The sequence below is a fragment of the Melanerpes formicivorus genome, unplaced genomic scaffold (genome assembly GCF_026170545.1).
Source record: "Melanerpes formicivorus ecotype bairdi unplaced genomic scaffold, bMelFor1.0.p_v2 SCAF_68, whole genome shotgun sequence".
In the NCBI taxonomy this organism is placed as follows: domain Eukaryota; kingdom Metazoa; phylum Chordata; class Aves; order Piciformes; family Picidae; genus Melanerpes; species Melanerpes formicivorus.
Window position 1 is genome coordinate 3,021,840 of NW_027142420.1, and position 13,322 is coordinate 3,035,161.

General features: G+C 47.1%; 1 long non-coding RNA gene across 1 annotated transcript; it reads right to left on the minus strand.

Annotated features, from left to right (window-relative positions):
- Positions 1–9,325: 9,325 nt before the first annotated feature.
- LOC137453576 (uncharacterized) lies at positions 9,326–11,464 on the minus strand. Its single transcript, XR_010990396.1, has 3 exons — positions 11,433–11,464; positions 9,592–9,695; positions 9,326–9,486 (listed from the first exon to the last, which is right to left on the minus strand). It is a non-coding gene; the product is annotated as an uncharacterized lncRNA (long non-coding RNA).
- Positions 11,465–13,322: the final 1,858 nt, after the last annotated feature.

The following is a 13,322-nucleotide window of genomic DNA, read 5'->3' on the forward strand; positions in this document are numbered from 1 at the left end:
GAGGAGCAGACAAAGGATTAATTGTATTTTCTGATTTCCTAGAAGTAAATTGGTCATCTCGAAAATTTGCCTTGCAAATTCAAGGTTAACTCACTGAGTCTGAAGCACCAGGAAGAGAGATCATTTGCAGTGGTTAGCATTGCCATTCCTACTGCACCTGAAAGCTGGCAAAGATGAGCAGCCACACTTAGAGAATCACAGAACTGTCAGGGTTGGAAGGGACCTCAAGGATCAGCCAGTTCCAAGCCCCCTGCCATGGGCAGGGACACCTCACACTACAGCAGGTTGCTCACAGCCACATCCAGCCTGGCTGCACAAACCTCCAGGGATGAGGCTTCCACCATCTCCCTGGGCAACCTGTGCCAGTCTCTCAATCTGGCTGCAAAGTTACTGTCTTTCTCTTTTCTTCCCTCTCTTCTCCCTGGATGCAGTGAGCTACCTGATCTGGCAGAGCAGAGGGCAAGGAGAACCTCCCTGGTCCTGCTGCCTTCAGCTGGATAGAAAGCAAACCCTAGTGCTGTGCTTCTCACTGCAGTGGATGTGGAGCTGCTGTTGAAAAGCAATACACAAATGAAGCCCTTAACAGCTGGGAAACTGCTGCCTCCTTTTTTCAGTCCTTGTGGTTTCTCTTCTGAAATTCAGAACTTCATCTAGATCTACCCCAATTTTTTTCCTGTTCTTGTGGCAAGATTGATTTATTATTTTTTATGTACAGCTATTTATATTTTTATTTCCTTCTTTCTGTAAACCCAAGGAACAAACCCAGCAAATTGTGTTCAAGAGTGGTGGTGAATGGTGCCACAGCCAGCTGGCGGCCAGTCACTAGTGGTGTGCCCCAGGGATCAGTGCTGGGCCCTGTGCTCTTTAACATCTTTATTGATGATCTGGATGAGGGCATTGAGTCCATCAGCAGTGAATTTGCTGACAACACCAAGCTGAGGGCAGGAGTTGATCTGCTGGAGGGTAGAGAGGCTCTGCAGAGGGACCTTGACAGGCTGGACAGATGGGCAGAGTCCAAGGGCAGGAGATTGAACACATCCAAGTGCCAGGTTCTACACATTGGCCACAGCAACCCCATGCAGTGCTACAGGCTGGGGTCAGAGTGGCTGAGAGCAGCCAGGCAGAGAGGGACCTGGGGGTGCTGGTTGATGGTAGGCTGAACATGAGCCAGCAGTGTGCCCAGGCAGCCAAGAGGGCCAATGGCATCCTGGCCTGCATCAGGAACAGTGTGGCCAGCAGGAGCAGGGAGGTCATTGTGACCCTGGACACTGCACTGGTTAGGCCACACCTCGAGTCCTGTGTCCAGTTCTGGGCCCCTCAGTTTAGGAAGGAGGTTGACTTGCTGGAACGAGTCCAGAGAAGGGCAATGAAGTTTGTGAGGGGTTTGGAACACAGCCCTGTGAGGAGAGGCTGAGGGAGCTGGGGTTGCTTAGCCTGGAGAAGAGGAGACTCAGGGGTGACCTTATTGCTGTCTACAACTACCTGAAGGGAGGTTGTAGACAGGCGGATGATGGTCTCTTCTCCCAGGCACCCAGTACCAGAACAAGAGGACACAGTCTCAGGCTGTGCCAGGGGAGGTTTAGGCTGGAGGTTAGGAAGAAGTTCTACACAGAGAGAGTGATTGCCCATTGGAATGGGCTGCCTGGGGAGGTGGTGGAGTCACTATCACTGGAGGTGTTCAGGAGGAGACTTGCTGGGGTGCTTGGTGCCATGGGTTAGCTGTTTGGGTGGGTTGGATTGGTTGATGGGTTGGACATGATGATCTTGAAGGTCTCTTCCAACCTGGTTTGGTTTATTCTAATAAAGGTTTATTCTATTCTAAAAAAACACAGGTGGAGCTCATGTGATCAGAAACTGGATTTTCTTGGTAATTTTTGATTTAGTTATTAATATACCTATCTTTTTAAACCAGAGCCCTGTCTCATGGGGGCTTTTAGTTTTATGCTTTCCTTTCATGGGTTTCTTTTGAAGATGGGGTTGGGGTTGGGGTTTGGGCTTTTTTCTTTTTGGCCTGTAAGCTAAAGTTTTACACTTGAGTCGTACAAACAAAATCCTCCTCTGCAACACAAGCCTACACAAATCGCTGGCAGAGGCTAAATTGTGGATAATTGGATTGAGCCATGAGCTTAAAGATGAAGGGGACAAAAGCATGTCCCAGAGCAGCATTTGATAGTCTTAGAGCCTTATCTGGGGATGTTTTACACCAGGCTTGAAGGACTGTATTTGTTCCTAGTGATTTGTACAATCTACAATGACATTTTATTTGAGCTGGAGTCTTACAGGCAAACCATAACATGCATTTTGCTCATTTTTTTTGGGGGGGGGAGTAAGGTGGGGGGTTGGGATTTATGAGATATCACAGCAAAAAACCCTTAGAAGGTTGCTTGAGCAGCACAGATTTCAAATGCTGTAATGGGTAACAATAAGATGCTGCAATGAACTGCAAGAGTAAGCTTTAATCAGAGGTAGCTTACAGAAGAGCTGTGTTAGGAACGGTTCTTTGGCAAGCAGCACTTTGCATTTGTGTCTTAAATAGGAAAAATAAATGTTTTACTAGGAAAAAAATATTATTTTCTTTTTCAGATAGATATTTTAGCAAATAAATCTGAGCAGTTCTGGAGGAGATTTTGATTATTTTTCAAAGCATCATTAGGTGCAATGCACAACTGGAAAGGAAACCCTTTTGTTTCTCCAATTTACTTGTAATTACTGTTTTAAAAGGAAGAGATTGAGATACTCCTGCTCATCACTTACTGTACTTGACTGACAGTATGCAAAATAACACAGAAGAAATACCTCTGTAGACAGGTGGATGTTGGTCTCTTCTCCCAGGCAGCCAGCACCAGAACAAGAGGACACAGTCTCAGGCTGTGCCAGGGGAGGTTTAGGCTAGATGTTAGGAAGAAGTTCTATACAGAGAGAGTGGTTGCCCATTGGAATGGGCTGCCTGGGGAGGTGGTGGAGTCACCATCATTGGAGGTGTTCAGGAGGAGACTTGATGGGGTGCTTGGTGCCATGGGTTAGTTGTTTAGGTGGGTTGGATTGGTTGATGGGTTGGACACGATGATCTTGAGGGTCTCTTCCAACCTGGTCTATTCCATTCCATTCCATTCCATTCCATTCCATTCCATTCCATTCCATTCCATTCCATTCCATTCCATTCCATTCCATTCCATTCCATTCCATTCCATTCCATTCTCTCTGTGAATGTTTCTCATGGTAAAAACACAGAATCACAGAATGTTAGGGGTTGGAAGGGACCTCTAGAAATCATCAAGTCCAAACCGCCTGCCAAAGCAGGATCACCTAGGGCAGGCTGCACAGGAATGCATCCAGGCTGGATTGGAAACTCTCCAGAGAAGGAAATTCTGATATTTTTTCTCTCTCCCCAATGTTTCTGTCAGAGTTATTACTAAGCTAATCAATCAAGATCATTTATACAATGATATGACTCCATGATAATACAATGTTGTTCTCATTGATGTCAGTGGTATAAAATCCCATGAAGAAAAATTAGATCCCATGTCTGTTAGGTAAAGTCACAACACACTGTAGCACTGGGATATTTCCACACAGAATTGTCAGGGTTGGAAGGCACCTCAAGGATCATTAGTTCCAGCCCCTCTGCCATGGGCAGGGATATCTCACACTGCATCAGGTTGCTCACAGCCACATAAAGTCTGGCCTTCAAAACCTCCAGGAATGAGGCTTCCACCACCTCCCTGGACAACCTGTGCCAGTCTCTCACCACCCTCATGGGGAACAACTTCTTCCTAAAGTCTAATCTAAATCTCCCCTACTCTAGCTTGCATCCATTCCCCCCAGTCCTAACACTCCCTGACACCCTCAAAAGTCCCTCCTCAGCTTTCTTGGAGCCCCCTTCAGATACTGGAAGGTCACAATTAGGTCTCCTTGGAGCCTTCTCTTCTCCAGACTGAACAGCCCCAACTCCCTCAGTCTGTCCTCATAGCAGAGGTGCTCCAGCCCTCTGCTCATCCTCGTGGCCCTTCTCTGGACACCTTCCAGCACCTTCAGATAACACCTGTACTAGAGGCACCAGTACTGGATGCAGTACTCCAGGTGTGGTTTCACAAGAATAGTATGGAGGGGGAGAATCACCTCCCTTTCCCTGCTGGCCACACTTCCCTTGATAGAGCCCAGAATCTGGTTAGCTTTCTGAGCTACAAGTGCACACTGGAGGTTCATATTGAGTTTCTCATCCACCAGCTCCCCCAAATCCTTTTCTTCAGGGCTGCTTTCAAGCCAGCCCCTGCCCAGCCTACATCAGTGTTTGGGACTGCCCCAAGCCAGCTGCAGGACCTTTCACATGGTCTTGTTGAACCTCATGAGGTTGTCGTGGGCTCACCTCTCCAGCCTGTCAAGGTGCCTCTGGATGGATCTCTTCCCTCCAGCATGTCTTCTGTACCACACAGCTTGGTGCCACCAGCAAACTTTGTCCTTTTCCCTTCAGTATTATTCCCTTCAAAACAGTTTTTGGAGGGAGTCAGAGCAGATGCCGTGATTTTTAGGAGGTACTTGCCAGCATATCTATTTATTGCTTCAGAATAATGTAGTAAAATAAAGTAAATGAATATAAAATAAAATGGAAAAAATAAAGTAAAATAAAATAACATAAGAAAAGAAATAAAATCTAACATAAAATAAAAGAAATAAAGGAAATAAAATACATAAAAGAAAAGAAATAAAATACATAAAATCAAATAAATAAAATAAAATAAAGGCTGTTTTAAAGGAATGCAGGATTCTAACTACACAAAGGGAAAAGAAATAAAGAGCCATTCATTTTTTAATAGCTTTGTATGGTTGGTGCCATGGTTTAGTTGATCAGATGGTGTTGGGCGATAGGTTGGCCTCTATGATCTCAAAGGTCTTTTTCAACCTGGTCTATTCTATTCTATTCTATTCTATTCTATTCTATTCTATTCTATTCTATTCTATTCTATTCTATTCTATTCTATTCTTCTATGCTATTCCATGCTATTCCATTCCATTCCATTCCATTCCATTCCATTCCATGCTATTCCATTCCATTCCATTCCATTCCATTCCATTCCATTCCATTCCATTCCATTCCATTCCATTCCATGCCATTCCATTCCAACTGTCTTAAATTGGGGATCTCTTAGCGCCAAATCCTCTAGCTGCCATCACCAAGATGAAGCCACGGGGGTGCCTTCCCCCAGATCAGAAATGAACACAAATGTGGGGCTGTTTTCCCATGTGACAGCATCCACAGCAGCTTTCTGTGACAGGGCAAACGTGGAAGCAATTTATTTTACCCTCCAGATGGAATTTTGTAGATTGCTTTTTAACTGATCAAACCCTGCATTACAAATCCAACTGGAGATGCCTGTCTGTCTGTAAGCCTTGAGTGAACATGAAAGTGTTTCTGTTATTGTTCTAGTTACAATCAATCAAACTGAAGCAAACAAATCCCAAGCAAGGTCAGGGCCCCAGTGTGGCTAGGAGTGCACAAAACACATAGCAAGAAAGAATTCCTCTCTGAGGGATTTCTAGGCTAAGAAGATGATGCTGACAAACAGGAAGAGAGGAAGTAATACAATTCACACGATAATGATCTGAAGCATGCACTCTCCTGTGATTGATATTTCAGTAGCTGAGACCCTTCTAAGGATCTTGGTTTACTGACATCATTGTAATAGGAAGCCTGATGATATCAGGAAGCTCGAGTTGAGCAGTCAAAACTCTCTAGCTGCTTGTGGAAATGTTGTCTTTGGTAACTGCCCTGTCATCTGAAAAGAAGAGAGACAAGAGCAGATGTGTCCCAATTGTTCTAGTCCTAAGAACACCACAGACCTATTGTGTTGTCTTCCCTCTGAAACTGGGAAGTCTGTATGTGGGAAGTCAATATTCCTTTCTGTCATAGACTGGTCTGGGTTGGAAGTGACCTCCAATGATCATCCAGTCCAACCCCCTCTGCAGTCAGCAGGGACACTCTCCAAAAGATCAGGTTGCCCAGAGTCCTGCCCAGCCTCACCTGGAATATCTCCAGGGGTGGGCCCCCAACTACCTCCCTGGGCAACCCGTTCCAGTGTTCCAACACCCTCATGGTGCAGAACTTGTTCCTCACATCCAACCCAAATCTGCTCTTCTCTCATTTCAAACCATTGCCCTTCATCGTATCCAGGCAGGCCTTTGCAAACAGTCCCTCTGCAGCCTTCTTGTGGCCCCCCTCAGGTACTGGAGGGCTGCTATTAGGTCTCCCTGAAACCTTCTCTTACCCAGGCTGAACACCCCCAGCTCCCTCATCCTGTCCTCATAGCAGAGGTGTTCCAGCCCCATGATCATTTTTGTGGCTCTCCTCTGGACCTGCTCCATCAGCTCCATGTCCTTCCTGTGCTGAGGGCTCCAGAGCTGGATGCAGCACTCCAGGCAAGGTCTCACCAGGGTGGAGTGGCAGAATCACCTCTCTCCATCTGCTGGCAATGCTGCTTTGGATGCAGCCCAGGCTGCCACTGGTCTTCTGGTCTGCAAGGGGACACTGTCTGCTCACATCCAATTTCTTGTCCCTCAGAAGCCCCAAGTCCTTTTCCACAGGGTTGCTTTCTGTGCTGTCCATGTTATCAGTTCCATTCTTCCTAATTTGGAAGTCAGCACTTGTATGTATTTGTACAGCATCATAAAACAAACAATAATTTGGATCACTCTCTCAATAGTAAACACCAGTCGTTGAAAAGTGATGTATTCTCCTTTGCCTCGCTGAGCTGGGCATTTAGATTGAACTTAGCAGGCAGGACTATCTACAGACTTCAAGAATTATCCTCACAGGAGCCTAGTTCTGGCAATAACACACACCAAAAAATATCTTGCTGGATCCCAGTGTTCAGCTGGAAGATTACAAAACATACAAAATTCAGAAGTGAAGGAAAATGCAGACTGGGGTGTTTATTCTCTCTAGTGATGATCTGGATGAGGGGATTGAGTCCATGATTAGTAAGTTTGCAGACAACACCAACTTGGGAGCAGGTGTTGATCTGTCAGAGGGTAGGAGAGCTCTGCAGAGGGACCTTGACAGGCTGGGCAGATGGGCAGAGTCCAACAGGATGGCATTTAACAAGTCCAAGCACCGGGTGCTGCACTTTGGCTACAACAATCCCATGCAGTGCTACAGGCTGGGGTCAGAGTGGCTGGAGAGCAGCCAGGCAGACCTAGGAGTAGTGCTTGACAGAAGCTGAACATGAGCCAGCAGTGTGCCCAGCTGGCCAAGAAGGCCAAGGGCATCGTGGACTGGATCAGGAAAAGTGTGGCCAGCAGGAGCAGGGAAGTCATTGTGCCCTGTACTCAGCACTGGTTAGGCCACCCCTTGAGTCCTGTGTCCAGTTCTGGGACCCTCAGTTTAGGAAAGATATTGAGTTGCTGGAATCAGTCCAGAGAAAGGCAACAAGGCTGGGGAGGGGTCTGGAGCACAGCCTTGTGAGGAGAGGCTGAGGGAGCTGGGGTTGTTTAGCCTGGAGAAGAGGAGGCTGAGGGGAGATCTTATTGCTGTCTATAACTACCTGAAGGGAGGTTGTCATCACAGGTGGGGGTGAAAACAGAGCAAGAGGACACAGTCTCAAAGCTGTGCAGGGAAATGTTTAAGCTTGATCTTAGAAAGAAGGTCTTCAAAGAGAGACTGGCCATTGGAATGGGCTGCCCAGGGAGGTGATGGGGTCAACATCCATGGAGATGTTTAAGAAAGGACTGGATGAGACATCTAGTGCCATGGTTTAGTTGATTAGATAGGGTTGGGTGACTGGTCGGACTTGATGAACTTGGAGGTCTCTTCCAACCTGGTTAATTCTGTATTCTACTTTTCCATAGTGTGACAGCTCTGCACTGGACTCTTTCAAGCTGTTCCCTTTCTAACCTTGCTGAAGTTGCCTTTGTGCACAACACTGCAGTGCAGGACAGCTGAGTGAAACTGCTTGCTTCTCTCTGGAGGTGTAAAGTGGATGCATCCTTCAGTCTTTTATGTACTTTGTGAATTTAGACACAGATTGTAAAGGTAAAGATTTCCTTGTCATGGTGCCAAAACATGCCCTTGGGGATTCAGGCTTACTGAGAGCAATTTACATTGCATGTTACAGGCCCCAAAATTAATTAGTGCCACAAAAAAAAAACCAACAGAGGACTTTTCTCCACTTCCTCCTCTCAACCACATCATCTGGAAGAAAGCTAGCAGAAGCACTTCCATATGGAAAATAAAGAGATAGCTGCAGCCAAAACAAGTTGTTCAGCTTATTAGAATCACTATGAATAAGTTTGCTGAAAATTTGGCATGTCTGACTGTTATTCTCTGCAGAAATGATTAAACATTCATCATATTGAATCAATTCATTATGTTCAACCTAATGAGGTTCAACAACAGTAAGTGCAGAGTTCTGCACCTAGGAAGGAATAACAGCAAACATCAGCAGAGGCTAGGGAATCAGCCTGCTGGAAAGCAGCTTCATGGAGAAAGACCTTGGAGTCCCAGTGGTCAGAAAGTCCTCCATGGGTCAGCTATGTGCCCTGGAGGCCAAGAAGGCAAATGGGATCCTGGAGTGTGTTAAGAGGAGTGTGCCCAGCAGATCCAGGGAGGTTCTCCTCCCCTTCTACTCTGCCCTAGTGAGGCCCCACCTGGAATATTGAATCCAGGTCCAGGCTCCCCAGGTCAAGAGGGAGAGGTTCTAAAGGACCAGGGATGCTGAAGGGCCTGGAGCACTGCCTGGTGAATAGAGGCTGAGAGCCCTGGGGCTCTTCAGTCTAGAAAGAAGATGGGGGAGGTGATCTAATCAATGCCTACTAATATCTGAGGGCTGGGGGTCAGGAAGGAAGAGACAGGCTCTGCTCACTTGCTCAAGGGGCAATGGATATAAACTACAGCACAGGAGGTTCCACCTCAACATGAGGAGGAACTTCACTATGATGGTCACAAAGCCCAGAACAGGCTTCTGGAGTCTCCTTCACTGGAGACTTTTATGCCCTCTCTGAATGTGTTCCTATGTGACCTGCGCTAGACTGTGTGGTCCTGCCCTGGAAGAGGGGTTGGACTCAAAGACCTCTGGAGGTCCCTCCCAACCCTTCACATTCTGTGATATTCCTCACTGGGAAGAGAGGACAAAGTGCTTTGTGTATCTGAGGGACAACAAATATTTTTACTAGGTGAAAAAACTTAAAGGACTGTGCTAATTGCCAGGCTTGGTGAATGGCAGCATTCTAAAACCAGTAACCCCAAGAAATAATGGTGGAAAAAAGCCCAAATACACCAAAATCCACATTAGAAGAGTTCATTGCAGAAAACTACTTATTTAAAGGGCAAAATCTTTTCTTGCTATAGTCATAGTACAGAAGATTAAGGAAATATAAGTTGTTAGGCAACACAACTTCTATTCATGGCTCTCATGAGGGCTCTTGCAAGATGTGTCTTCATTTCTCCATCTTTCTGCACTCCTCCTATTCAGGCTACATTCAACAGGGATTGTCCTGTGCAAGAAGGGAGAACATAATTACCAACCAGTTAAATTTGTTCATGGACTTCCTGCCTCTAAAAACAGAGGGTGGAAGCTGAGAGCTGTGGATTCTTTTCACCTTTATACTGAACTCCACTCATTTTGTGTCCCAGTTCTGTCTTCTGAGATGATAGTTCCAACTTCTAAAAATCACCACCTGTATCTTCTCACTCAACTCAGCACCTTGTCAAGCCAAACCAAGAGTTCTTTGACCATTTCTGATTCCCACAATTCAAGACAGACACGAACAGACTACAGAGAGTCCAGATGGTAAAAAGGGAGGCTGATCTGTTCAGCCTGGAGGATAAACCAGGTTGGAAGAGACCTTCAAGATCATCATGTCCAACCTATCATCCAACACCGCCTAATCAACTAACCCATGGCACCAAGCACCCTGTCAAGTCTCCTCCTGAACACCTCCAGTGATTGCGACTCCACCACCTCCCCAGGCAGCCCATTCCAATGGGCAATCACTCTCTCTGTATAGAACTTCCTCCTGACCTCCAGCCTGAACCTCCTCTGGAGCAGCCTGAGACTGTGTCCTCTTGTTCTGGTACTGGCTGCCTGGGAGAAGAGACCAATTCCTGCCTGTCTACAGCCTCCCTTCCAGTAGTTGTAGAGAGCAATAAGGTCACCCCTGAGTCTCCTCTTCTCCAGGCTAAGCAGCCCCAGCTCCCTCAGCCTCTCCTCACAGGGCTTGTGTTCCAAGCCCCTCACCAACTTTTGTTGGAGACTGAAGAGAAGACTGAGAGAATGGGGCTGTTCAGCTGGGAGAAGAGAAGGCTCCAAGGAGACCTTATTGTGGCCTTGCAGTATCTGGAGGAGGCTACAAGCTGGGGAGGGACTTTTGAGGGTGTCAGGGAGTGATAGGACTGGGGGGAATGGGACAAAACTAGAACTGGGTAGATTCAGATTGGATGTTAGGAAGAAGTTTTTCCACAAGAAGTGAAGACACAAGAGTATTTGTTGCCATATATTTCAATGTGTTTGCAAGCAAAGCTGTTAAATACCTGTCACAGACTCACAGTCAGGGAGTGGTAAGGGTTGGAAAGGACCTCTGAAGACCATCAAGCCCAACTCTCCTAGAGTATCCTACCTACCCTTTCCTGAGTCAACGTTTAGTGAGTCAGGCTGCAAAACTAGGCATGGATTATGGAATTTTCTTTCCAGAATGGCATAACTTAATATATTGGTGAGACAACTCATCTTGGAGTGATGAATCTACTTCATTGTTTCCAACACCTACACTTCAGACAAAGACTAACTTTGGCTGAGCAATGGGATTGAAATAGCCAAACCCTCTCCACAAATTCAGTGGGGCTTTAAGTGGTTCTTATACCAATCATTGTTATTCACTCTTGAATCTCATGTAGTCATGTCATTCCTTATATCAACACACAGAAGACCATACTTTCACAATAAGGTATCCCCAAATCCATAATCTATCATAGCTACCATATTAGGATTTGATTGCTATGTACAGTAAAAAAAAAAGCCCTTAAAGATGCTGGCTTGGTTTAGTGGAAGCTGTCCCTGCCCATGGCCAAAGGGGATTGGAACCAGACCCTAGAGTCATAGAATCAGAGTTAGAAGTAGCCGCTAAATGCCATCTAGTTTAAAACATCCTGCTTCACCCACCCACAGCAGCTCCTGCTGCCTCTGCACGATCCTCTCCCTTGCTTAGACAGCCCCTGCTGCCTCTACAACCAATTTTGCAACCATCCCAGAGACAGGGGCAAGACCCTCAACCAGCCAACACACCACCCAGAGGAGCTCAGCCCCACTAACAGAGCCCAGCCAGCACCCAGAAGTGATATAGGAGTAGCAATCCATGTTGGCCCTAACAACCGGGGGGCCAGCAGGCCCCCCGGCCTTTGGAGTCACCACCACCATCACCCAGTGGGCACCACAAGCACTCACCAGCAATGAGAGGAGGATCCTCAGCCCACATGGGCTCAGCTTGGGGCTGCTGCCCCTCCTGGTGCAGATTAAATAGGGCAGTGGGTGGGGAGGGAAAAGTGGCCACACATGGGGTTGGGGGAGGCTCCACCAGAGCCCAGGTGCTCTGGGGTGTGAAGGGAAAATGGGGTGGGGAGTGGGTGGGAAAGGGGAGGTGGTGGTGAAGGAAGAGGCTGTTAAAATAACTTCCTTTTCCATAAATCTTTCAGGCTGCACAAGTGCAGGTCCTGGTTTGCTTTGCCTCCATGCAAAGGTGATCCAGGACTTTCTGTGCTGAACTTCTAGCACAGGCTGCTGGCCTGGGCAGTGCCAGCTGGGGCACATCTCCTCTTTGCACAACTTGGGTTTGGCTTCAAACTCTCAGGCGCTTGGTGCTGCCTGCCAGGTACCTGCAGGAGCCTTCCACTGTGACGTGAGGGATGATGATGGCAACCCTGCACCACAAGGCTAATTCTGTCTGCCTATCATTGTATTTTCTCTCTTATGGTATACAATTTCCATGATGTTTTGACAGAGCTAAATATCTGACAGACATAAATATTTGTGGTTGCTAAGCTACCAAATGTATTTATTTTAGACATGGGATAATGTTGTGTTGAGGCAGAACAAGTTTTGTGTTTCAGACAGCGCGGGGAGAGGGCTTTGCAGGCTGATGGATGCTTCCCTGTCAGCTCCCATGCAAGTCTGTCACGGGATGCACATTGCTGAGCAAGTCTGGCATGTTTTCCTGTGGTGTCTTCCCTCCCTTTTCAACTCCTCTCCCTAACACATGGTTTGGTTTATGGAACAGCATCAAAGAGCCTACGATTTTTCATGCAGAACTAGAGCAGCTCACACAGGAACACATCCAGGTGGGTTTTGAAGATCTCCAGAGAGGGAGACTCCACAACCCCCCTGGGCAGCCTGTTCCAGAGTACTGTCACCCTCACAGGAACAAAATTTTCCTGCTGCTTTCATGGAACTTCCTATGCCTTAACTTCTACCATTGCCTCTTGTGCTGGCTTTGGGCATCAGCCACCAGAGCCTGGCTCCAGCCTCTGGGCACTCACCCTGCACATCTTTATCAACATGAATGAGGTCACCTCTCAGGCTCCTCCTTTCCAAGCTCAAGAGCCTCAGCTCCCTCAGTCTCTCCTCATAGGGAAGATGTTCCACTGTCCTCATCATGCTTCCCTGTCAGCTCCAATGCAAGTCTGTCAGGGGATGCACATTGCTGAGCAAGTCTGGCATGTTTTCCTGTGGTGTCTTCCCTCCCTTTTCAACTCCTCTCCCTAACACATGGTTTGGTTTATGGAACAGCATCAAAGAGCCTACGATTTTTCATGCAGTGCTAAACTGTGTAAACTGAAAAGTAAAATGCCTACAGTCCACTTTCAGAAGGATATTGGGAAGAAAATTTGTGTGGGTAGCAGGTCGAGGGAGGTGATTCTGCAACTTTCCTCTGCTCTTGTGAGACTCCATCTCGAATCCTGTGGCCAGTTCTGGTGTCTCCATTGTATGAAGGATCCAGAGCTGTTGGAAGGAGTCCAGAGGAGGACACAAAGGTGATCCAATGGCAGGAGCAGCTCTGCTATGAGGATAGGCTCAGGGAGCTTGCAAACTAGAGAAGGGAAGACTCCTGGGGGGACCTTAGAGCTGCTTTCCAATAGCTGAAGGGATCCTACAGGAAGGCTACAGAGGGACCTTTCATCAAGGTGTCTAGCAATACAGATGCTTTAGGTCTCCCCAGAGCCTTCTCTTCTCCAGGCTGAACACCCCCAGCTCCCTCAGCCTATCCTCAAGCAGAGGTGTTCCTATGGACCTGCTCCATCAGGTCTGTGTCCTTCTGGGGCTGAAGGCTCCAGAGCTGGA